At 41.8% G+C, this 23,707-nt stretch overlaps 1 pseudogene; it reads right to left on the bottom strand.

Moving 5' to 3' along the window:
- Positions 1-8,046: 8,046 nt before the first annotated feature.
- The window catches only part of LOC123485997, a 39,703-nt pseudogene continuing 24,042 nt past the window's right edge, over positions 8,047-23,707 (bottom strand).

Here is a 23,707-nt window from a genome sequence, read left to right as displayed (position 1 = left end):
GATCTGGGATCAGTTTAGCCTTTTAGATCATAATGAAACAGATTAGATGGACAGGGGGGACCTGATCCTAGATCAGCACTCCTCCTCTGGGAAACTGCATGTATGAAACCGAACACATAGTCGTAGTCTAGTTACAGCAGGTGTTTACTGCCATCTAGTGGAAGATACCAATAAAACACTTTATTATCAGGGTGGGGAGACGGCTGAGCTGAAACAGAACATAAAGAAGACTAGCTGCTCGGAACAGTGAACCAACAAAGGCAGAAGCTGCTGGTAAAGCAACACTCACGGTGTGATGGAGAGTGGTAAAGCAACACTCACGGTGTGATGGAGAGTGGTAAAGCAACACTCACGGTGTGATGGAGAGTGGTAAAGCAACACTCACAGTGTGATGGAGAGTGGTAAAGCAACACTCACGGTGTGATGGAGAGTGGTAAAGCAACACTCACGGTGTGATGGAGAGTGGTAGAAAGCAACACTCACGGTGTGATGGAGTGTGGTAAAGCAACACTCACGGTGTGATGGAGAGTGGTAAAGCAACACTCACGGTGTGATGGAGTGTGGTAAAGCAACACTCACGGTGTGATGGAGAGTGGTAAAGCAACACTCACGGTGTGATGGAGAGTGGTAAAGCAACACTCACGGTGTGATGGAGAGTGGTAAAGCAACACTCACGGTGTGATGGAGAGTGGTAAAGCAACACTCACGGTGTGATGGAGAGTGGTAAAGCAACACTCACAGTGTGATGGAGAGTGGTAAAGCAACACTCACGGTGTGATGGAGAGTGGTAAAGCAACACTCACGGTGTGATGGAGAGTGGTAAAGCAACACTCACGGTGTGATGGAGTGTGGTAAAGCAACACTCACGGTGTGATGGAGAGTGGTAAAGCAACACTCACGGTGTGATGGAGAGTGGTAAAGCAACACTCACGGTGTGATGGAGAGTGGTAAAGCAACACTCACGGTGTGATGGAGAGTGGTAAAGCAACACTCACGGTGTACAGATGTAAAATAAATAAGTGTTAGCTTCCTCAGCACCATGCACCCCACTGTTGCCACCGGCAGAGAACAGAAGAAGAAACCGGAGACAGTGACAGACTACAATCACACAAAGGTATATACAGTATCTCTACCATATACAGATAGCCTTCCCATCTGCCAAACACCAAATAGGATCCCATTTTATTATATTACATTCATATTATTACTATTAGTATTATCATTCTATATAATTATAACCTATTCTATAATATTTTATTTTATGTAAAAGCTTGGTGTGGATTCTAGGTCAGATGTCCAGACTGTACTCTGTAAAAGGGGGTACTCTCCTCTGGCCTGTTGACTGTACTCTGTAAAAGGGGGTACTCTCCTCTGGCCTGTTGACTGTACTCTGTAAAAGGGGGTACTCTCCTCTGGCCTGTTGACTGTACTCTGTAAAAGGGGGTACTCTCCTCTGGCCTGTTGACTGTACTCTGTAAAAGGGGGTACTCTCCTCTGGCCTGTTGACTGTACTCTGTAAAAGGGGGTACTCTCCTCTGGCCTGTTGACTGTACTCTGTTAAAGGGGTACTCTCCTCTGGCCTGTTGACTGTACTCTGTAAAAGGGGGTACTCTCCGCTGGCCTGTTGACTGTACTCTGTAAAAGGGGGGTACTCTCCGCTGGCCTGTTGACTGTACTCTGTAAAAGGGGTACTCTCCGCTGGCCTGTTGACTGTACTCTGTAAAAGGGGGTACTCTCCTCTGGCCTGTTGACTGTACTCTGTAAAAGGGGGTACTCTCCTCTGGCCTGTTGACTGTACTCTGTAAAAGGGGGTACTCTCCTCTGGCCTGTTGACTGTACTCTGTAAAAGGGGGTACTCTCCTCTGGCCTGTTGACTGTACTCTGTAAAAGGGGGTACTCTCTTCTGGCCTGTTGACTGTACTCTGTAAAAGGGGTACTCTCCTCTGGCCTGTTGACTGTATTCTGTAAAAGGGGGTACTCTCCTCTGGCCTGTTGACTGTACTCTGTAAAAGGGAGGTACTCTCCGCTGGCCTGTTGAGGTGTTCTACAATGTGCTCGACATGACTGCTATCAACACGTGTTGTACAAGCAATGCCTTGACAAGACAGTCAGCAGGAGACATTTCATCATAGATCTGGCATGTGAGCTTGGTGAGAACCACATGAACGCAGAGAAAGAAGCTACAGTCACCAAGCAGGGCGCCAAGACAGCAGGTCCTGCTCTCCCTCTTCCCCAAGCACCACAGCTCCGACTGGGGAAAAATACACAATGTCAAGACAGCAGGTCCTGTTCTCCCTCTTCCCCAAGCACCACAGCTCCCACTGGGGAAAAAGACACAATGTCAAGACAGCAGGTCCTGCTCTCCCTCTTCCCCAAGAACCACAGCTCCCACTGGGGAAAAATACACAATGTCAAGACAGCAGGTCCTGCTCTCCCTCTTCCCCAAGCACCACAGCTCCCACTGGGGAAAAATACACAATGTCAAGACAGCAGGTCCTGCTCTCCCTCTTCCCCAAGCACCACAGCTCCCACTGGGGAAAAAGACACAATGTCAAGTCAGCAGGTGCACACCGAACAAGACCCATGAAAACTGTGTGCAGGGAACCGATTTGTTTGTGGGGCTTGCTCAAACAAAGCCCCGAAGCTGTGTGCTGACTGTGGACCTGAAGCATAAAGAGAAGACGTGATTGGTTCATGTGTAAAGGCTTGGTACAGTGTCTGATACAATCAACACATTATTGTTTTTATATCTTGTCATTAATATATTAACACAAATATTTATTTATGCAATTCATCCTTTATAATTGTTCATGCACTGGTGCTTTTGTTTAGAAATACAGCAAATCATTTCACCTGAGCACCTGGCTGGTTATATTATTATTATTATACTTTTTTTGATTTGTACTTTGTCAAAATAAACTCTAAATGGACTTTATTAAGTACTATAACTCTATTACTAATTTAATCTAGAAATAAAGTTGATCAGATGGATTATACTGTAATGTTTTTATTGTAAGGGAAACAGAAATAGCCTATAGGCCAATTTAATTTTTACTTTGTAGAATTAACTGTTGTTGTTATTTTTTTATTGATATATTTCCACAAATATTTCTTCATGCAATTAATCCTTTACAATATATGATGCACTATTTATCAAGCGTTTATTTAACAAACCATGTTTGCACACCTTGCACCTTGCTGGTTGATATGCATCTGATGCATATGCTAAAGTGGACGCCTGGTAACTTTCTCTAGCGGGTTCTTATATGCTGAAAGAACAGGCGGTTCTAGTGTTAAGGACTGGTAGATGGGTGTTGCTCATGCATTCACTCATGCTGACCGGCTCCAGTTGTCACGAACGTTGTAATAAGTGGACCAAGGCGCAGCGTGATATGCGTACATCTTTTAATTAATACTCTATACACGATACAACAACAAAACAACAAAACGAAAAGTGAAGTCCTCGGTCATACAACACAACCCTAAACGGAACATGATCCCACAAATGACAAGTGCACAACAGGCTGCCTAAGTATGGTTCCCAATCAGAGACAACAAGACACAGCTGCCTCCGATTGGGAACCACCCCGGCCAACACAGAAACACACAATCTAGAAAAGAACACATAGAAAACAAAACATAGACACTACACATATAAACTAACCCTGGCTCAACACCCTGGCTCAACATATAAGAGTCCCCAGAGCCAGGGCGTGACACCATTACTTTGTTCTTGACTAAAGCGTCCAAGTCAGCCTTGACTTATGGTCTGATAGCATAATGTACAGATCCTGCTTTCAGAAACATTGGTTTGCTGTCTGGCTTAATGGTAAGCTTCCATGTAATGTCGTTCATACTACCCAGCTGTCCATTAAAGACTTCTCCATGTTTCTTTAAGATGGCAGGTAGGTCTGTGTCTCCATGTGTCATTGTATGCACTGATGGCCAGTCCAGTGTGATTTTCTCCATCTATGAACATCCCAGTAGTGATGCATAGTCTCCTTTCACAACATAGAGTGGCAGCTTTTCAGTTTGTCTGTTTACCTGAACTGTGACATCAGTGATGCCTCTCAAAGCGACAGATTCACCTGTGTAAGTCTTTAACACGAGGTGCGCTGGTTGAAGTGGAAGGTGTTTCAGTGTATTTATTCTGACAAAAGAGATACAGCTGCCCCTGTGTCAATCTCCATACCCACCGGCTGTCCCTCTAGCAAGGGGGAGACATAGTAGCCGTGCGGCCCGCCAGGAAAAAGTCAGGATTTTCAGTGTGACTTCCTCGTCTGATGAGTCACTCACCTCAGTGTTCTCTTACTCAACAGTGTGAACATGTCTATTTGTCTTTCGTTGGAATGCCTGTTTCTTGTTTCAGTCTGTTCTCTTTTTGTTTCTGGAGACTTGTCCGATGTTGCCCTTTTTACCACAGGCTGGACAATCCATGTCCTTACACCAGCATGTGACTTGATTTCCCGGTCTCTGATTTTCAGTTGAAACTCTGTGATCAACTTTTCATTTATTTGAAAGGAACACAGACAAGAACAAATAGCAGCAGGAATGGTTATACAGCTAGAAACACAATACTGTTCAAATATATATCAGTATATTATGGAAACTAGCTATTGCAGATAAATACAATCATAATAAACCACATATACAATCACCCACCTCAGCTGCATCAACCCACCCTCCAACCCCTCCTGGGACCACCCCAACCCACCCTCCAACCCCTCCTGGGACCACCCCAACCCACCCTCCAACCCCTCCTGGGACCACCCCCAACCCACCCTCCAACCCCTCCTGGGACCACCTCAACCCACCCCTCCAACCCCTCCTGGGACCACCCCAACCCACCCTCCAACCCCTCCTGGGACCACCCCAACCCACCCCTCCAACCCCCTCCTGGGACCACCCCAACTCCACCCTCCAACCTCCTGGGACCACCCTAACCCACCCTCCAATTCTATTAAATGATATTTTCTAGGTGGAAGGTATACGCTGTGTATGAGATTAAAATGTATCAGCTGATGATTAGGATTGTTAGATGAACCCACTAAGTTCCTGATGAACTCAACTGGTGAGCCTCTTTAGCAGCTAGTTCCATGGACACACTGATTTCAATGTCCTTTGCCAAGGTCAGATGACTTTCAGTCAACAGTCTCTTTTGTGTAGCTTCACTCCGTAGCCCACATACTAGTCTGTCTCTAATGATGTCATTTAGAACAGCATTAAACTCAGTGTTCTGGTAGTTTCTTTAATGCAGCAGCAAACATTGTTACTTATTCTCCCTCTTCCTGATGTCTCCTGTGGAACCTGAACCGTTCAGCATTAACTAGTGGTTCTGGTGAAAAATGTCCTTTATGTATCTCCACAATATCCCCATACGTCTTATTACCTTTTCTGTCTGGCTGTAGCAGGCTGCCTAGTAAATTAAATGTCTTTGGCCCCATTACACTAAAACATGTAGGCACAATGTTGTCCTCATCCATGTCATTTACAAGAACAAAATATTCAAACTGTTTTGTATATGAGCTCCACTGCTCAATACTTTCATCAAACTGTCCAATGTTTCCAACAATTCCAATAATGTTTAGTTTCTCAATAAGCTCCTGATTGTCACTCACTTCAATATTGTCCTCAACCACAGCAATATTTTCCTCAGTCATGTGATCTTCATTCACTTCACTCACTGACGTTTCCTCCTAAGTTCACTCATTTAGCAGTTTTAATTAAAAGGTTTGTCTTCACAGTTGAATAAATGTCCTTTCCTATAATCACTATATGTTCCTCCCTTTTAATCATTTTGTTTTCCCGCTCCGACGTCCGTCTCGAGTCCTTTTCTGACGTCATGACGATGTTAACTCTCTTTCTTAGCTAGCTCGACTGTGCACTTGCCTCTGCTAGCAATACACTGTGCTAACATTAGCCTAGACTGTACCACAGAAAATAACAGTTTTAAATAGTTGTAAAAACCCACTTCTTCCAGACAGAATAGTTCCTGTAGATTCAGACTTACTCATCACCAATCTTTTGTTATGTCTGATGGGTTTCATAACCACGTCTGTATAACAATTCAATAATGATGAGACAGGAGACAGGAATCAGTTCAACCATTTATCTGGAACGTGATCATCTCAACACATACAAACCCCCATGATGCTCTGCAGCACAACCCCAATATACAACAAATGCATAAGTAAATGGACACAAAACAAAACTCAGAGGAATTTAAATGTTCATTTCTAGAAAGTAGGGCCATGGGATAGGGTCAGAAAGGTCAGTATGTTTGATAACTGGTTACAGAGGTGACATAACAAGCATAAGGTCCATTATAACACAGTGAAGTAGAGGTGGGAGCTAAAAGCAGACATGGACAGTGAGACGGTGTGAGGAGGTCAGGGGTGAAACACTAGATCAGGACAGGTAGAAATGGCAGGGCTGGAAATAGACACAGAGACACATTCTGATCATGGCTCAGACCTGACCTGAGACACCCAAACAGAAGATGCCATAGCAAAGTCCTGTCCAGTAGGCAATATGGGATTTCCTTTCATCAAAATCCAACACAAGGAAATGTGTCCAGTGTGTGTGTGTCCAGTATGTGTGTGTGTGTCCAGTGTGTGTGTGTCCAGTGTGTGTGTGTGTGTGTGTCTAGTGTGTGTGTGTGTCCAGTGTGTGTCCAGTGTGTGTGTGTGTCCAGTGTGTGTCAGTGTGTGTCCACTGTGTGTCCAGTGTGTGTGTGTGTCCAGTGTGTGTGTGTGTGTCTCCAGTGTGTGTGTGTGTGTCTCCAGTGTGTGTGTGTGTGTGTGTGTGTGTGTGTGTCCAGTGTGTGTGTGTTCAGTGTGTGTGTGTGTCCAGTGTGTGTGTGTGTGTGTGTGTTCAGTGTGTGTGTGTCCAGTGTGTGTGTGTCCAGTGTGTGTGTGTGTGTGTGTGTGTCCAGTGTGTGTGTGTGTCCAGTGTGTGTGTGTGAGTGTGTGTCCAGTGTGTGTGTGTGTGTGTGTCCAGTGTGTGTGTGTGTGTGTGTGTGTGTGTGTGTGTGTGTGTGTGTGTCCAGTGTATGTGTGTGTGTGTGTGTTCCGGTGTGTGTGTGTGTGTGTGTGTTTGTCCTGCGTGTGGGTGTCCAGTGTGTGTGTGTGTCCAGTGTGAGTGTGTCCAGTGTGAGTGTGTCCAGTGTGTGTGTTTGTCCAGTGTGTGTGTTTGTCCAGTGTGTGTGTTTGTCCAGTGTGTGTGTGTGTGTGTGTGTTTAGTGTGTTTGTGTGTGTGTTCCCAGTGTGTCCAGTGTGTGTGTGTTCCCAGTGTGTGTGTGTGTGTCCAATGTGTGTGTGTCCAGTGTGTGAGTGTGTCCAGTGTGTGAGTGTGTCCAGTGTGTGTGTGTGTGTGTGTGTGTGTGTGTGTGTGTGTGTGTGTGTGTGTGTCCAGTGTGTGTGTGTGTGTGTTGGTCCAGTGTGAGTGTGTCCAGTGTGTGTGTGTCCAGTGTGTGTGTGTGTGTTTGTCCAGTGTGTGTGTGTGTGTGTTTGTGTGTCCAGTGTGTGTGTGTGTCAGTGTGTGTCCAGTGTGTGTGTGTGTCCAGTGTGTGTGTGTCCAGTGTGTGTGTGTGTCCAGTGTGTGTGTGTGTCCAGTGTTTGTGTTTGTCCAGTGTGTGTGTGTGTGTGTGTTTGTTTGTGTCCAGTGTGTGTGTTCAGTGTGTGTGTGTGTGTGTACAGTGTTTGTGTGTGTGTGTTTAGTGTGTTTGTGTGTGTATGTTCCCAGTGTGTTTGTGTGTTCCCAGTGTGTGTGTGTGTCCAGTGTGTGTGTGTCCAGTGTGTGCGTGTGTGCAGTGTGTGTGTGTGTGTGTGTTCCCAGTGTGTTTGTGTGTGTGTGTTCCCAGTGTGTGTGTGTGTGTGTCCAGTGTGTGTGTGTGTCCAGTGTGTGTGTGTGTGTGTGTTCCCAGTGTGTTTGTGTGTGTCTGTGTGTGTGTGTGTGTGTGTGTGTACAGTGTCCAGTGTGTGTGTGTCCAGTGTGTATTTAACATAGGGACACTGAGGAGTCAACCCTAAACCCTGGATAGAGGGGCTCAGTGAATGTGGAGTGGAATGTGTTCAGGTGGGTCAGTGTGTCAGAGGAGACTCTGTAGAAGGACAGAGTTCCGGCTGGCCAGTCCAGATACACTCCTACTCTGTGGGGGCTGGAGGAGGGGACGTCTATGGTAGTGGACTTATTATTGTGACAGGCAGAGTAACGGTTGTCAGAGCAGAACAGACTCCAGGACTTGTCATTGTATCCAATCCTACAGTCATCACCCCATCCTCTCCTGCTGATTCCTTTATATGTCACTCCTATACCAGCCCCTCTCCCACTCCACTCTACCTCCCAGTAACAGCGCCCAGTCAGACCCTCTCTACACAGCACCTGTTCCCAGTCCTGAAATCTCTCTGGGTGATCAGGATACGGCTGCTCCCTCTCTCCTCCATGTCACCTTTCTGTTCTCCTCAGACAGAGAGAGGAATCTGTTTACTGTGTTTAGGTCCAGTGTGAGATCACAGACATCTGATGGATGAAACCAGACACAATATTAGAAATCATCATCATTCACATTAGAATGTTAACTCACTTTTCACTAATTCATTTCATGTAGATGTTTCTAGGTATCAAAAGGAGAAGTTAAGGTAACTTGAGACTTGTTGAATGATCATATGTTATACTGTATGGTAATATAAAACACACTTATTCCCATTAATTACACACACACACACACACACACACTGAACACACACATTTCTAATGTAACACGAACACTCCACACAGACACAGACACACACATTGTCAAAGCAACTCTTTGTAAACTTTGGTGTCCCTGATTTGTGCTTCTGTAGAACTACAGCTGATATTTAATATGACCAAGTAAGTAATGATGGTGGTCTTTGACTTTGACTTCACTTGAATTAAGACTTATTCTTAGTCATATTCTTCACAGCAGTCAACACTCACATTTTCTATGTCCAGGTTTCATTGTGTACTCTCCACCATGTTCCACACTGTAGCGGTAAGCAGAAGAACAGACAGTCATTGAGGGATACACCTGAACTCTCACACACAGAGACACACACACAGAGACACACACACACACACACACACACACACACACACACACACACACACACACCACACACACACACACACACACACACACAAACAGTCAGTATATACATTTGTCCAAGTGTGTGTGTGTGTGTGTCCACTGTTTGTGTGTGTCCACTCCAAGTGTGTGTGTGTGTGTGTTTCCAGTGTGTGTTTGTGTGTGTGTGTGTGTGTCCGGTGTGTGTCCAGTGTGTGTGTGTGTGTGTGTGTGTGTGCTGTCCAGTGTGTGTGTGTATGTGAAGTGTGTGTGTTTGTGTGTCCAGTATGTGTGTGTGTGTTTCCAGTGTGTGTTTGTGTGTGTCCAGTGTGTGTGTGTGTGTGTGTGTGTTTGTCCAGTGTTTGTATGTGTGTCCATTGTGTGTGTGTGTCCAGTGTGTGTATGTGTGTGTGTGTCTGTCCAGTGTGTGGTGTATGTCTAGTGTGTGTGTGTGTGTGTCTATTGTATGTGTGTGTGTCTAGTGTGTGTGTGTTTGTCCAGTGTGTGTGTGTGTCCAGTATATGTGTGTGTCTATTGTATGTGTTTGTGTGTCTAGTGTGTGTGTGTGTGTGTGTGTGTGTATGTGTCCAGTGTGAGTAAGTATGTGTGTTTGTGTGTGTCCAGTGTGTGTCCAGTGTGTGTGTGTTTGTGTGTGTGTCCGGTGTGTGTTTGTGTTTGTGTGTGTGTCCGGTGTGTGTCCAGTGTGTGTGTGTGTGTGTTGGTGTGTGTGTGTGTGTGTGTGTGCCCAGTGTGTGTGTGTGTGCGTGTGTGTCCAGTGTGTGTGTGTGTGTGTGTGTGTGTGTGTGTGTTCGTCCAGTGTGTGTGTGTGTCCATTGTGTGTGTGTCCAGTTTGTGTGTATGTCTAGTGTGTGTGTGTGTCTCTAGTGTGTGTGTGTGTGTGTCCAGTGTGTGTGTGTTTGTCTAGTGTGTGTGTGTTTGTCCAGTGTGTGTGTGTGTCTAGAGTGTGTGTGTGTGTCCAGTGTGAGTGTGTGTGTGTGTCCAGTGTGTGTGTTTGTCCAGTGTGTGTGTGTGTGTCCAGTGTGTGTACTGATAGACGTGCACACACACACACTGGATATACACACACACACACACACACACACACACACACTGGACAAACACACACACACACGACACACACACACACACACACTGGACACACACAGACACAGGCACACACACACACTGACACACACACACACACTGGACACACACACACACTGGACACACACAAACACTGGACACACACACACACACTGGACACACACACAGTCTTTATATAACTTAGTCCAAGTGGTGGTCAGAATGTTTGTCTTAACTAGCCTGATAACTCCAACATGTCTGATATGAACATTGACATAAACCCTCTACATACTTGAGTTTCTCCAGTCTGCAGTGTGGATCCTGCAGTCCAGCAGAGAGCAGTCTGACTCCTGAGTCTCCTGGGTGATTGTAGCTCAGGTCCAGCTCTCTCAGGTGTGAGGGGTTTGACTTCAGAGCTGAGACCAGAGAAGCACAGCCTTCCTCTGTGACTAGACAGCCTGACAGCCTGCAAAGAGTCAAATCATATTAAAACCACACTGCTATTCTTTGGTGGTCAAAATTGTGGCAGTATATTTTTTTATACATTTTCAGATATATCAGTTTCCTGAAACCTGCCATATCTATGCATATATTAATGTATCATTATTAGAAATGACAAATTATCAAAGTACTGCTTGTAGATAGAAAAATGTATAGTACAAATATTTGAGTAGACTGACCAGAGCAGTTTAAAAAGCAGTATCAGTCAAAAGACAGACAGTGAGGTATGAGATTTAGATTGTATTGAGTATACAGTCCACACCATATCTATTTTGACAGTGAAGCTTACATTTTAAATGTGGCTCTGTACTCCAGCATTTTGGATTTCAGATCAAATGTTTCATATGAGGTGACAGTATATAATGTCACCTTTTATTTGAGGGTATTTTCATACATATCTGTTTCACCGTTTAGAAATGAAAGCACTTTATGTATCTAGTCCCCCCATTTGAAGAAGTCAAACATATTCTGACCAATTCACTCATAGTGTATTAAAGTAGTCAAAAGTTGAGTATTTGGTCCCAAACTCATTGGTTGCATTTGCAGTTTGTTTTGGTTGTGTTTTTGGGTTATGTTTTGTCCAATAGTAACTGAATGGTGGATGATGACTGGAGTAATTTTCTGTCTAAGTGAGTAGATAACATGTTTCTAAACACTACTAAATGAATCCTGATGATGCCATGATGAAGAACAATCATGAATGAATCATGAATAATACTGAGTGAGAATGTTACAGAGGCTACAACAAAACATGCTAACCTCTCACCATTAACATCAAATAAAAGGTGACATTCTGTACTGTTGCCTAATATGAAACATTATATCTGAAATCCAAAATGCTGGAGCATAGCACCAAATGTAAAACTGTAAGCTGTACTGTCTGAACACATATGGTGTGGACTATGTGTGCCTGGTAAACACATGTGGATCTGGTCAACAGTTATCACTTGTTGACCAACTACAGGAATACTGACCTCAGAGTCTCCAGTTTACAGTGGGGATTCCCCAGTCCAGCAGAGAGCAGCTTCACTCCTGAATCCTTCAGGTCATTGTTACTCAGGTCCAGCTCTCTCAGGTGTGAGGGGTTTGACTTCAGAGCTGAGACCAGAGAAGCACAGCCTTCCTCTGTGACTAGACAGCCTGACAGCCTGCAAATAGTCAAATCATATTAAAACCAGACTGCTATTCTTTGGTGGTGAAAATAGTGGCAGTATATTTTTTCTACATATTCAGATATATCAGTGTCCTGAACCCCACCATATCCATTCATAAATGAATGTATCAATATTAGAAATGATCATAATATTGCTTGTAGAGAGAAACATGTACAGTACAAATATTTGAGTAGACTGACCAGAGCAGTTTAAAAAGCAGTATCAGTCAAAAGACAGACAGTGAAGTATCAGATTAGATTGTATTGAGTATACAGTCCACACCATATCTATTTTGACAGTGAAGCTAACATTTTAAATGTGGCTCTGTACTCCAACATTTTGGATTTGAGATCAAATGTTTCATATGAGGTGACAGTACATAATGTCACCTTTTATTTGAGGTTATCTTTATACATATCTGTTTCACCATTTAGAAATGAAAAATACTTTATGTATCTAGTCCCCCTATTTGAAGAAGTCATAAGTATTCTGACCAATTCACTCATAGTGTATTAAAGTAGTCAAACGTTTAGTATTTGGTCCCAAACTCGTTGGTTGCATTTGCAGTTTGTTTTGGGTTATGTTTTGCCCGATAGTAACTGAATGGTGGATGATGACTAGAGTACATTTCTGTCTAAGTGAGTAGATAACATGTTTCTAAACACTACTAAATGAATCGTGATTATATTTAAGTCATTTAGCAGACGCTCTTATTTATTTTTTTCATACCCCCTGTGGGAAACGAACCCACAACCCTGGCGTTGCAAACGCCATGCTCTCCATCAACTGAGCTACATCCCTGCCGGCCATTCCCTCCCCTACCCTGGACCAATTACACGCGCCCATGGGTCTCCCCGGTCGCGCCGGCTACAACAGAGCCTGGATTCGAACCAGGATCTCTAGTGGCACAGCTAGCACTGCGATGCAGTGCCTTAGACCACTGCGCCACTCAGGAGTAACTGAATGGTGCCATGATTAAGAAAAATAATGAATTAATTATTAATACTAATTAGTGAGAGAGTTACAGAGGCTACAACAAAACATGCTAACCTCCCACCATTAACATCAAATAAACGGTGACATTCTGTAATGTCACCTAATATGAAACGTTTTATCTCAAATCCAAAATGCTGGAGCATAGCACCAAACGTAAAACTGTAAGCTTCACTGTCCAAACACATATGATGTGGACTATGTGTGCCTGGTAAACACATGTGGATCTGGTGAACAGTTATCACTTGTTGACCAACTACAGGAATACTGACCTCAGAGTCTCCAGTTTACAGTGGGGATTCCCCAGTCCAGCAGAGAGCAGCTTCACTCCTGAATCCTTCAGGTCATTGTTACTCAGATCCAGCGCTCTCAGGTGTGAGGGGTTTGACTTCAGAGCTGAGACCAGAGAAGCACAGCCTTCCTCTGTCACTAGACAGCCTGACAGCCTGCAAAGAGTCAAATCATATTAAAATCACACTGCTATTCTTTGGCGGTGAAAATAGTGGCTATATATTTTTTCAACATATTCAGATATATCAGTGTCCTGAAACCTGCCATATCTATTCATAAATTAATGTATCATTATTAGAAATTATCAGATTATTGCTTCTAGATAGAAACATGTACAGTACAAATATTTGAGTAGACTGACCAGAGCAGTTTAAAAAGCAGTATCAGTCAAAAGACAGACAGTGAGGTATCAGATTTAGATTGTATGAGTATACAGTCCACACCATATCTAGTTTGACAGAGAAGCTAACATTTTAAATGAAAGCACTTTATGTATCTAGTCCTCCTATTTGATGAAGTCATAAGTATTCTGACCAATTAACTTATAGTGTATTAAAGTAGTCAAAGTTTAGTATTTGGTCCCAAACTCGTTGGTTGCATTTGCAGTTTGTTTTGGTTGTGTTTTGGGTTATGTTTTGTCCAATAGTAACTGAATGGTGGTTGATGACTGGAGTAATTTTCTGTCTAAGTGAGTAGATAACATGTTTCTAAACACTACTAAATTAATACTGATGATGCCTTGATTAATAAAAATCATGAATGAATCATGAATAATAATGAGTGAGAAAGTTACAGAGGCTACAACAAAACATACTAACCTCTCACTATTAACATCAAATAAAAAGGTGACATTCTGTATTGTTGCCTAATATGAAACAATTTCAAATCCAAAATGATGGAGCATAGCACCAAATTTAAAAACGGTAAACTTCACTGTTCAAACACATATGGTGTGGACTATGTGTGCCTGGTAAACACATGTGGATCTGGTGAACAGTTATCACTTGTTGACCAACTACAGGAATACTGACCTCAGAGTCTCCAGTTTACAGTGGGGATTCCCCAGTCCAGCAGAGAGCAGCTTCACTCCTGAATCCTTCAGGTCATTGTTACTCAGATCCAGCTCTCTCAGGTGTGAGGGGTTTGAACTGAGAGCTGAGGCCAACAGTTCACAGGATGTGTCTGTGAGTTCACAGCCAGTGAGTCTGTCAACAGAGTAAATACCATGAGGGACAGGTTGTATTAAAATGTTACATTTAGCTTTCCCTGCTTACACTGTTACCCCTGCACTAATAATGTGAACACTGTGTATAGATGTCTCAATGCTACAACTTTTCAGACCCGTTTGTATTACAGTTTGTTTAAGACTTTTCAGCTGATAGAAAGTTTAGTCAGCCAATGAAAATATTGTTGTTCTTACATACAGTAAAGTTTGGTCTGAGGGATAGTCACATGAGTACTTACAGAGCCAGTCAGCCAATAAAAATGCTGCTGTAACTACAATGTATTTTGGTGTGGGATATTTCCATGAATACTTACAGAGCTTTCCTGCAGCCTCTCACAGCTGGGAGCAGTCTCCTACCACCCTCCTCTGATGTCTTGTATACCTTCAGGTCAAACACATCCAGAACCTCCTCTGATATCTGTAGCATGTAGGCCAGTGCTGAACACTGAGAAAGTGTGAGGTTTTTGGATCTCTTCTCTGACCTCAAGTACGCTTGGATTTCCTCCTGTACTGAATGGTCTTTCATCTCTATCAGACAGTGGAAGAGATTGATGCACCTCTCAGGGGAGATGTTCTTCCTCTGCATCACCTTAAGGGATCGGATTGTTTTCTGGATGCTGTCTGGACTGCTTTCTGTCTGTGTCACCAGACCTCGTAGGAGTTTCTGATTGGACTCCAGTGACATGCCATGAAGGAAGCGGACAAAGAGGTCCAGGTGTCCGTTCTTGCTCTCCAAGGCTTTATCCACGGTACTCTTCAGCAGCTCATGCAAGGTTAGCTCTTCAGATGCAGCTCTAGACTTTCTCTTGAGGAAGGGCTTCAGTGCATCCATGTTCTTGGTTGTGTAACAATGGTACATGTAGACAGCTGAGAGAAACTCCTGAATGCTCAGATGAACAAAGCAGTACACCACTCTCTGAAATAACACAGACTCTTCTTTAAAGATTTGTGTGCACATTCCTGAGTACACTGAGGCTTCTTTGACATCAATGCCACACTCTTTCAGGTCTTCTTCATAGAACATGAGATTACCCTTCTCCAGATTTTCAAACGCCAGCTTCCCCAGCTTCAGAAGAATTTCCTTATCTGACTCCATGAGCTCCTGTTGATCCATCTCATCTCTTCCATGATATTTCTGGTTCTTCAGGCTGGTCTGAATGAGCAGGAAGTGTATGGACATCTCAGTCAGAGTCGTGGGCATATCTCTCCCTCTTGTCTGTACTCAACATGTGTTCAAGGACTATTGCAGAAATCCAACAGAACACTGGCATGTGGCACATGATGTGGAGGCTCCCTTGATGTCTTTATGTGTGAGATGATTCTGCTGGCCAGGTCCTCATCACTGAATCTCTTCCTGAAATACTCCTCCTTCTGTGGGTCATTGAACCCTCGTACCTCTGTCACCTGGTCAACACACTTAGGGGGATCTGATTGGTTGCTGCTGGTCGGGAGGTTATCCATAGGAGAGCAGAGGAAAGCAGGTTCCCCATGATGAGGTTTGTCAGCAGAACATCGACAGACGATGTCTGTGTGACATCAGACACCTTTTCATTGTGCTGGAAATCCAATGGAAGTCTGCTTTCATCCAAACCATCAAAGATGAACATAGCTTTACAGGCAGTGAGTTTCTTTGCATTGCCTATGTCTAGTTCTGGGTGGAAGCCATTTAAAAGTCTGAGAAGACTGTACTGGAGATCTTTAATCAAGTTCAGCTCCCGGAAAGGAAGCACAAATATGATATCCACATCTTGGTTCGCCTTCTCTTCAGCCCAGTCTAGGATGAACTTCTGCACAGAGACTGTTTTTCCGATGCCAGCGATGCCCTTCGTCAGCACAGTTCTGATGCTTCTCTCTTGGCCTGGTAAGGGTTTAAAGATGTCATTGCAGTGGATTGCTGTGTCATGTGAGGTTGGTGTCCTGGATGCTGTCTCTAGCTGCCACACCTCATGTTCATTGTTAACCCCTTCACTCTCTCCCTCTGTGATGTAGAGCTCTGTGTAAATCCTGTTGAGGGGAGTTTGGTTCCCTGCTTTTTCCATACCTTCTATCACACATTCATACCTCCTTTTCAGACTGTCTTTATGGTTTACTATAGCTCTCTGCAGGCTGTCATCCACTACAAGGAAGAGGAAAAATGATGTGTATCAGAAACATTCATTGACAGGATGAAAAGTGGGCCTTCCACAACTACAGTAACTTCTATTATCTCATAATATTGTAGTTAACTACTGTAAATCATATTAAGGTTTTGATTTGGCCCACGTGTGCAAGTGGTCTTACTGTTTTCAGAGCCTCTTGTTTTATTGGGTTGACTCAGCTGCTGTAGTACAGGCCGTGTTCTGGATCTCTTTCTACACTGAGGACAGTCATAGTCTCCTGAAGGAGCAGGTTTCTCCCAGTATCTGGTGATGCACTGTCTGCAGAACCTGTGTCCACAGGTGATAGAGACTGGATCCCTCAGCACCTGCTGACACACTGCACACCTGGACTGATCCTCTGGCAGAGTAGACCTTCCACTACACAGATAAAGGAGAGAGAGAGATTGTAGATGTTAATACTGATCCTTTAACAGAGTAGACCTTCCACTACAGAGATAAAGGAGAGAGAGATTGTAGATGTTAATACTGATCCTCTAAAAGAGTAGACCTTCCACTACAGAGATAAAGGAGAGAGAGATTGTAGATGTTAATACTGATCCTCTAACAGAGTAGACCTTCCACTACAGAGATAAAGGAGAGAGAGATTGTAGATGTTAATACTGTTCATAGACAGACAGCTGGGAACAGAATACTCTGCTCTCTGAGTGGTAGTAGCCTCTGGAATGAATAACATGTCCACAGTGGTATTACTAAACTATATGAACTCAGAAGGTTGTAGAAACATGTCCACAGTGGTATTACTAAACTATATGAACTCAGGTAGTAGAAACATGTCCACAGTGGTATTACTAAACTATATGAACTCAGGTAGTAGAAACATGTCCACAGTGGTATTACTAAACTATATGAACTCAGAAGGTTGTAGAAACATGTCCACAGTGGTATTACTAAACTATATGAACTCAGGTAGTAGAAACATGTCCACAGTGGTATTACTAAACTATATGAACTCAGAAGGTTGTAGAAACATGTCCACAGTGGTATTACTAAACTATATGAACTCAGGTAGTAGAAACATGTCCACAGTGGTATTACTAAACTATATGAACTCAGAAGGTTGTAGAAACATGTCCACAGTGGTATTACTAAACTATATGAACTCAGGTAGTAGAAACATGTCCACAGTGGTATTACTAAACTATATGAACTCAGAAGGTTGTAGAAACATGTCCACAGTGGTATTACTAAACTATATGAACTCAGGTAGTAGAAACATGTCCACAGTGGTATTACTAAACTATATGAACTCAGGTTGTAGAAACATGTCCACAGTGGTATTACTAAACTATATGAACTCAGAAGGTTGTAGAAACATGTCCACAGTGGTATTACTAAACTATATGAACTCAGAAGGTTGTAGAAACATGTCCACAGTGGTATTACTAAACTATATGAACTCAGAAGGTTGTAGAAACATGTCCACAGTGGTATTACTAAACTATATGAACTCAGAAGGTTGTAGAAACATGTCCACAGTGGTATTACTAAACTATATGAACTCAGAAGGTTTTAGAAACATGTCCACAGTGGTATTACTAAACAATATGAACTCAGAAGGTTGTAGAAACATGTCCACAGTGGTATTACTAAACTATATGAACTCAGAAGGTTGTAGAAACATGTCCACAGTGGTATTACTAAACTATATGAACTCAGAAGGTTGTAGAAACATGTCCACAGTGGTATTACTAAACTATATGAACTCAGAAGGTTGTAGAAACATGTCCACAGTGGTATTACTAAACTATATGAACTCAGGTTGTAGAAACATGTCCACAGTGGTATTACTAAACTATATGAACTCAGGTTGTAGAAACATGTCCACAGTGGTATTACTAAACTATATGAACTCAGAAGGTTGTAGAAACATGTCCACAGTGGTATTACTAAACTATATGAACTCAGATTGTAGAAACATGTCCACAGTGGTATTACTATACAATATGAACTCAGAAGGTTGTAGAAACATGTCAACAGTGGTATTACTATACAATATGAACTCAGAAGGTTGTAGAAACATGTCCACAGTGGTATTACTAAACTATATGAACTCAGAAGGTTGTAGAAACATGTCCACAGTGGTATTACTAAACTATATGAACTCAGAAGGTTGCAGAAACATGTCCACAGTGGTATTACTAAACTATATGAACTCAGAAGGTTGTAGAAACATGTCCACAGTGGTATTACTAAACTATATGAACTCAGGTTGTAGAAACATGTCCACAGTGGTATTACTAAACTATATGAACTCAGGTTGTAGAAACATGTCCACAGTGGTATTACTAAACTATATGAACTCAGAAGGTTGTAGAAACATGTCCACAGTGGTATTACTAAACTATATGAACTCAGATTGTAGAAACATGTCCACAGTGGTATTACTATACAATATGAACTCAGAAGGTTGTAGAAACATGTCCACAGTGGTATTACTAAACTATATGAACTCAGGTTGTAGAAACATGTCCACAGTGGTATTACTAAACTATATGAACTCAGGTTGTAGAAACATGTCCACAGTGGTATTACTAAACTATATGAACTCAGAAGGTTGTAGAAACATGTCCACAGTGGTATTACTGAACTATATGAACTCAGAAGATTGTAGAAACATGTCCACAGTGGTATTACTAAACTATATGAACTCAGGTTGTAGAAACATGTCCACAGTGGTATTACTAAACTATATGAATTCAGAAGGTTGTAGAAACATGTCCACAGTGGTATTACTAAACTATATGAACTCAGATTGTAGAAACATGTCCACAGTGGTTTTACTATACAATATGAACTCAGAAGGTTGTAGAAACATGTCAACAGTGGTATTACTATACAATATGAACTCAGAAGGTTGTAGAAACATGTCCACAGTGGTATTACTGAACTATATGAACTCAGAAGATTGTAGAAACATGTCCACAGTGGTATTACTAAACAATATGAACTCAGATTGTAGAAACATGTCCACAGTGGTATTACTAAACAATGTGAACTCAAAAGGTTGTAGAAACATGTCCACAGTTGTATTACTAAACAATATGAACTCAGATTGTAGAAACATGTCCACAGTGGTATTACTAAAATATATGAACTCAGAAGGTTGTAGAAACATGTCAACAGTGGTATTACTAACCAATATGAACTCAGAAGGTTGTAGAAACATGTCCACAGTGGTATTACTAAACAATATGAACTCAGAAGGTTGTAGAAATATGTCCACAGTGGTATTACTAAACTATATGAACTCAGAAGGTTGTAGAAACATGTCCACAGTGGTATTACTAAACTATATGAACTCAGAAGGTTGTAGAAACATGTCCACAGTGTTATTACTAAACTATATGAACTCAGAAGGTTGTAGAAACATGTCCACAGTGGTATTACTAAACTATATGAACTCAGAAGGTTGTAGAAACATGTCCACAGTGGTATTACTAAACAATATGAACTCAGAAGGTTGTAGAAACATGTCCACAGTGGTATTACTGAACTATATGAACTCAGAAGGTTGTAGAAACATGTCCACAGTGGTATTACTAAACTATATGAACTCAGAAGGTTGTAGAAACATGTCCACAGTGGTATTACTAAACTATATGAACTCAGATTGTAGAAACATGTCCACAGTGGTATTACTAAACAATATGAACTCAGAAGGTTGTAGAAACATGTCCACAGTGGTATTACTAAACTATATGAACTCAGAAGGTTGTAGAAACATGTCCACAGTGGTATTACTAAACAATATGAACTCAGAAGGTTGTAGAAACATGTCCACAGTGGTATTACTAAACTATATGAACTCAGAAGGTTGTAGAAACATGTCCACAGTGGTATTACTAAACTATATGAACTCAGAAGGTTGTAGAAACATGTCCACAGTGGTATTACTAAACTATATGAACTCAGATTGTAGAAATCTTCAAAAGTATAGAATGTACACACTAAGAAAAGAGGGTTCCGACAGGGTTCTTTGGGAAGGGTGATGGTTCTATGTGGAACCATCATGACTCAAAGAACCCTTCAAGCCATTCAATGGTTCTTTGCAGTTCACAAAAAGGGTTATTTGCGTTTTAGTGATAATTAAAATGTAGGGGCAGTGGCTCATTAGAATATTTTGCGGAGTGGTTTGTTCAAAGCTCTTTTTGTGTAACAGTGAGTGAGTGCCATTGACGTTTATCTAATGTGTTGTGTTATGCAATGACTGTTAATACACACAGTTATGTAGGACTATGGCCAGTGGCGGTGTCTTGTGAACGACTCACGTATGGCCTTGTGTCAATTGAGAACGGTTGACTAAGTCAGTGGTTCTCAATTCTCTCCTCAGTGATCTAGTGATGTTATGTTTCATACTGAAGCTCCAAGGCATGCGTTGAAATCGCTAAGCAGCTAACTTCGAATCAGTGTGCCGTTAAGTGTATCACTTTATCAGAAGTACGTCATCAATGATGTCCGAAGCTTCGTTTGATCACATGCTTTTTCAAACCATGTGTTGCAAAATGCGAGATCCCACTGATTTCACCGTGGTTCTGTTGCTTTCTTCGATTAAGCTGCTTTCAAACACCGACCGCTACTGGATATCATACTTATACATTTAGTTAGGATTTTTTACAAGTAATTTCACCTGACTGGTATCTTAGCTGGTAGAGTAGGGAACTATGGAACATTCTGGGACGTGGGAGTATGAGTTCGAATCCCGTTGAAGAGACACTATTTTGAAAATAGTTTTGTGAAACCACACTTTCTGCACTGTTGTTCAAATAATTTGTTTTATTTAGTATAGTATAAGCTTCTCTCTTAAACATCCTCAATAATGCCATAGATTCCATTTTTGAAAAATAGTCCACTTGAAGGCAGAAAACGCAGCATGATGTAAAGATGTGATCTGACTGGAGGCTATTAAAAGCCAACGACTTACCGCCACAGCGTTTGATCAAATCAGTGGAGAAAAAAATACCTCTATCTGATAATCACACATTGTTATTTATTTCTGACCAGCAGATGTCACTAATGTGCATTGTGAATGAATAAAGAAGCTCAGAGCAATTAACCTATTTGACACAATTGGCTGGAAAGCCTCATTGCTTCAGGAAGCTTTGTTTCCCCGTCACTACAGCGACCCGCAGCAGTTTGAGAGATAGCACATCTGATTCAACTGGTCACGGCAGGTAGCTTAGCGTTAAGCGCATTGGGCCAGTAACTGAAAGGTCGCTGGTTCAAATCCCTGAGCTGACTAGGTGAAAAATCTGCTAATGTGCCCTTGAGCAAGGCACTTAACCCTACTTGTGCTTCTATGTTGCTCTGGATAAAAGCATATGTTAAATGACTGAGCTGTTAAATATAACACCTATAGAATTTTAACAATATAGTATGTTACCCCAGAATACAAATAAACTGTTCATCAAAACGGATCATTGTATCATTGATTCTACTCTTCAATAGTAATATCATCAATTCTGACCAGTAACTTACCTGGGGTCAAAGATCCCTGATTTATCACTAAAATGTATAGGATGATGCATAGAGAAGTCACTCTTCATGGACAGATGACTGGGTACTGGAGAGACTAATCTCAGAGTTTGGTTGGAGATTCTGAAAAACATAATAAATCACCATGAAATTACATTTTAAAATATATAAAAATTATATTTCAATAGATAAAATACATTACATAAAGCATTAAAATATATACCATTACATAAAGCAACAAAAATACACTGAGTGTACAAAACATTAAGAACACCCTCCTAATATTGAGTTGCATCCCCCCACCCCCCCCTCTCCCCCTGCCCTCAGAACAGCATCAACTCGTCAAGGCATTGACTCTTCAAGGTGTCGAAAGCGTTCCACAGGGATGCTGGCCCATGTTGACTCCTATGATTCCCACAGTTGTGTCAAGTTGGCTGGATGTCCTTTGGGTGGTGGACCATTCTTGAGACATACAGGAAACTGTTTAGCGTGAAAAGCCCAGCAGCGTTGCAGTTCTTGATACAAATCGGTGCGCCTGGCACTGATTTAAATGGATTTAACAAGTGACATCATATAGGGATCATAGTTATCACCTGGATTCACCTTGTCAATCTATGTCATGGAAAAAGCAGGTGTTCATAATGTTTTGTACACTCAGTGTATAAAAATATATGACATAAACAACAAATTATAAGCAGATGCTTTACAGTATATACTCAGATACACAAAATACATCTGGTTTCAGATCTAGAAGATTCTCATCTTCAATAGTAATATCATCAATTCTGACCAGTAACTTACCTGGGGTCAAAGGTCCCTGATTTATCACTAAAATGGAAAGGATGATCCATAGAGATGTCACTCTTCATGGACAGATGACTTGGTACTGGAGAGACTGATCTCAGAGTTTGGTTGGAGATTCTGAAAAACATAATAAATCACCATGAAATTACATTTTAAAATATATCAAAATTATATTTCAATAGATAAAATACATTACATAAAGCATTTAAATATATGCCATTACATAAAGCAACAAACAAACAGTGTAAAAAACATTAAGAACACCCTCCTAATATTGAGCCTACTGATTCACTTCCTCATCTCAGTTCCACTTTAATCATTAAGAGTCTATTCATGCACATACTTTACAATATGCCCATATATAGTTATAATCTGGTCCAGGAACATCTACCCAAAATATTACACCTTCTTTATTACTTTACCAAACATACACTACATGATCAAAAGTATGTGGACACCTGCTGGTTCAACATCTCATTACACCTGCTGGTCCAACATCTCATTACACCTGCTGGTCCAACAAAAAATGTTCATGAATTACAATGCATATAATAATTTACATTTCCTATTGCTGCAGGATTATTTTTTTTATACATTAGTAATATTTATTTATTTATTTTTATATGTAAAACAAACATTCAAAATCTTTGTCCCCATGTGCAGTTGCAAACCGTAGTCTGGCTTTTTTATGGCGGTTTTGGAGCAGTGGCTTCTTCCTTGCTGAGCGGCCTTTGAGGTTATGTCGATATAGGACTAGTTATTACTGTGGATATAGATACTTTTGTACCTGTTTCCTCCAGCATCTTCACAAGGTCCTTTGCTGTTGTTCTGGGATATTTGCACTTTTCGCACGAAAGTACGTTCATCTCTAGGAGACAGAACGCGTCTCCTTCCTGAACGGTATGACTGCTGCGTGGTCCCATTGTGTTTATACTTG

Source organism: Coregonus clupeaformis, unplaced genomic scaffold (assembly GCF_020615455.1).
Source record: "Coregonus clupeaformis isolate EN_2021a unplaced genomic scaffold, ASM2061545v1 scaf0928, whole genome shotgun sequence".
Lineage (NCBI taxonomy): Eukaryota > Metazoa > Chordata > Actinopteri > Salmoniformes > Salmonidae > Coregonus > Coregonus clupeaformis.
This window is presented reverse-complemented; position numbering and strand designations above follow the sequence as displayed.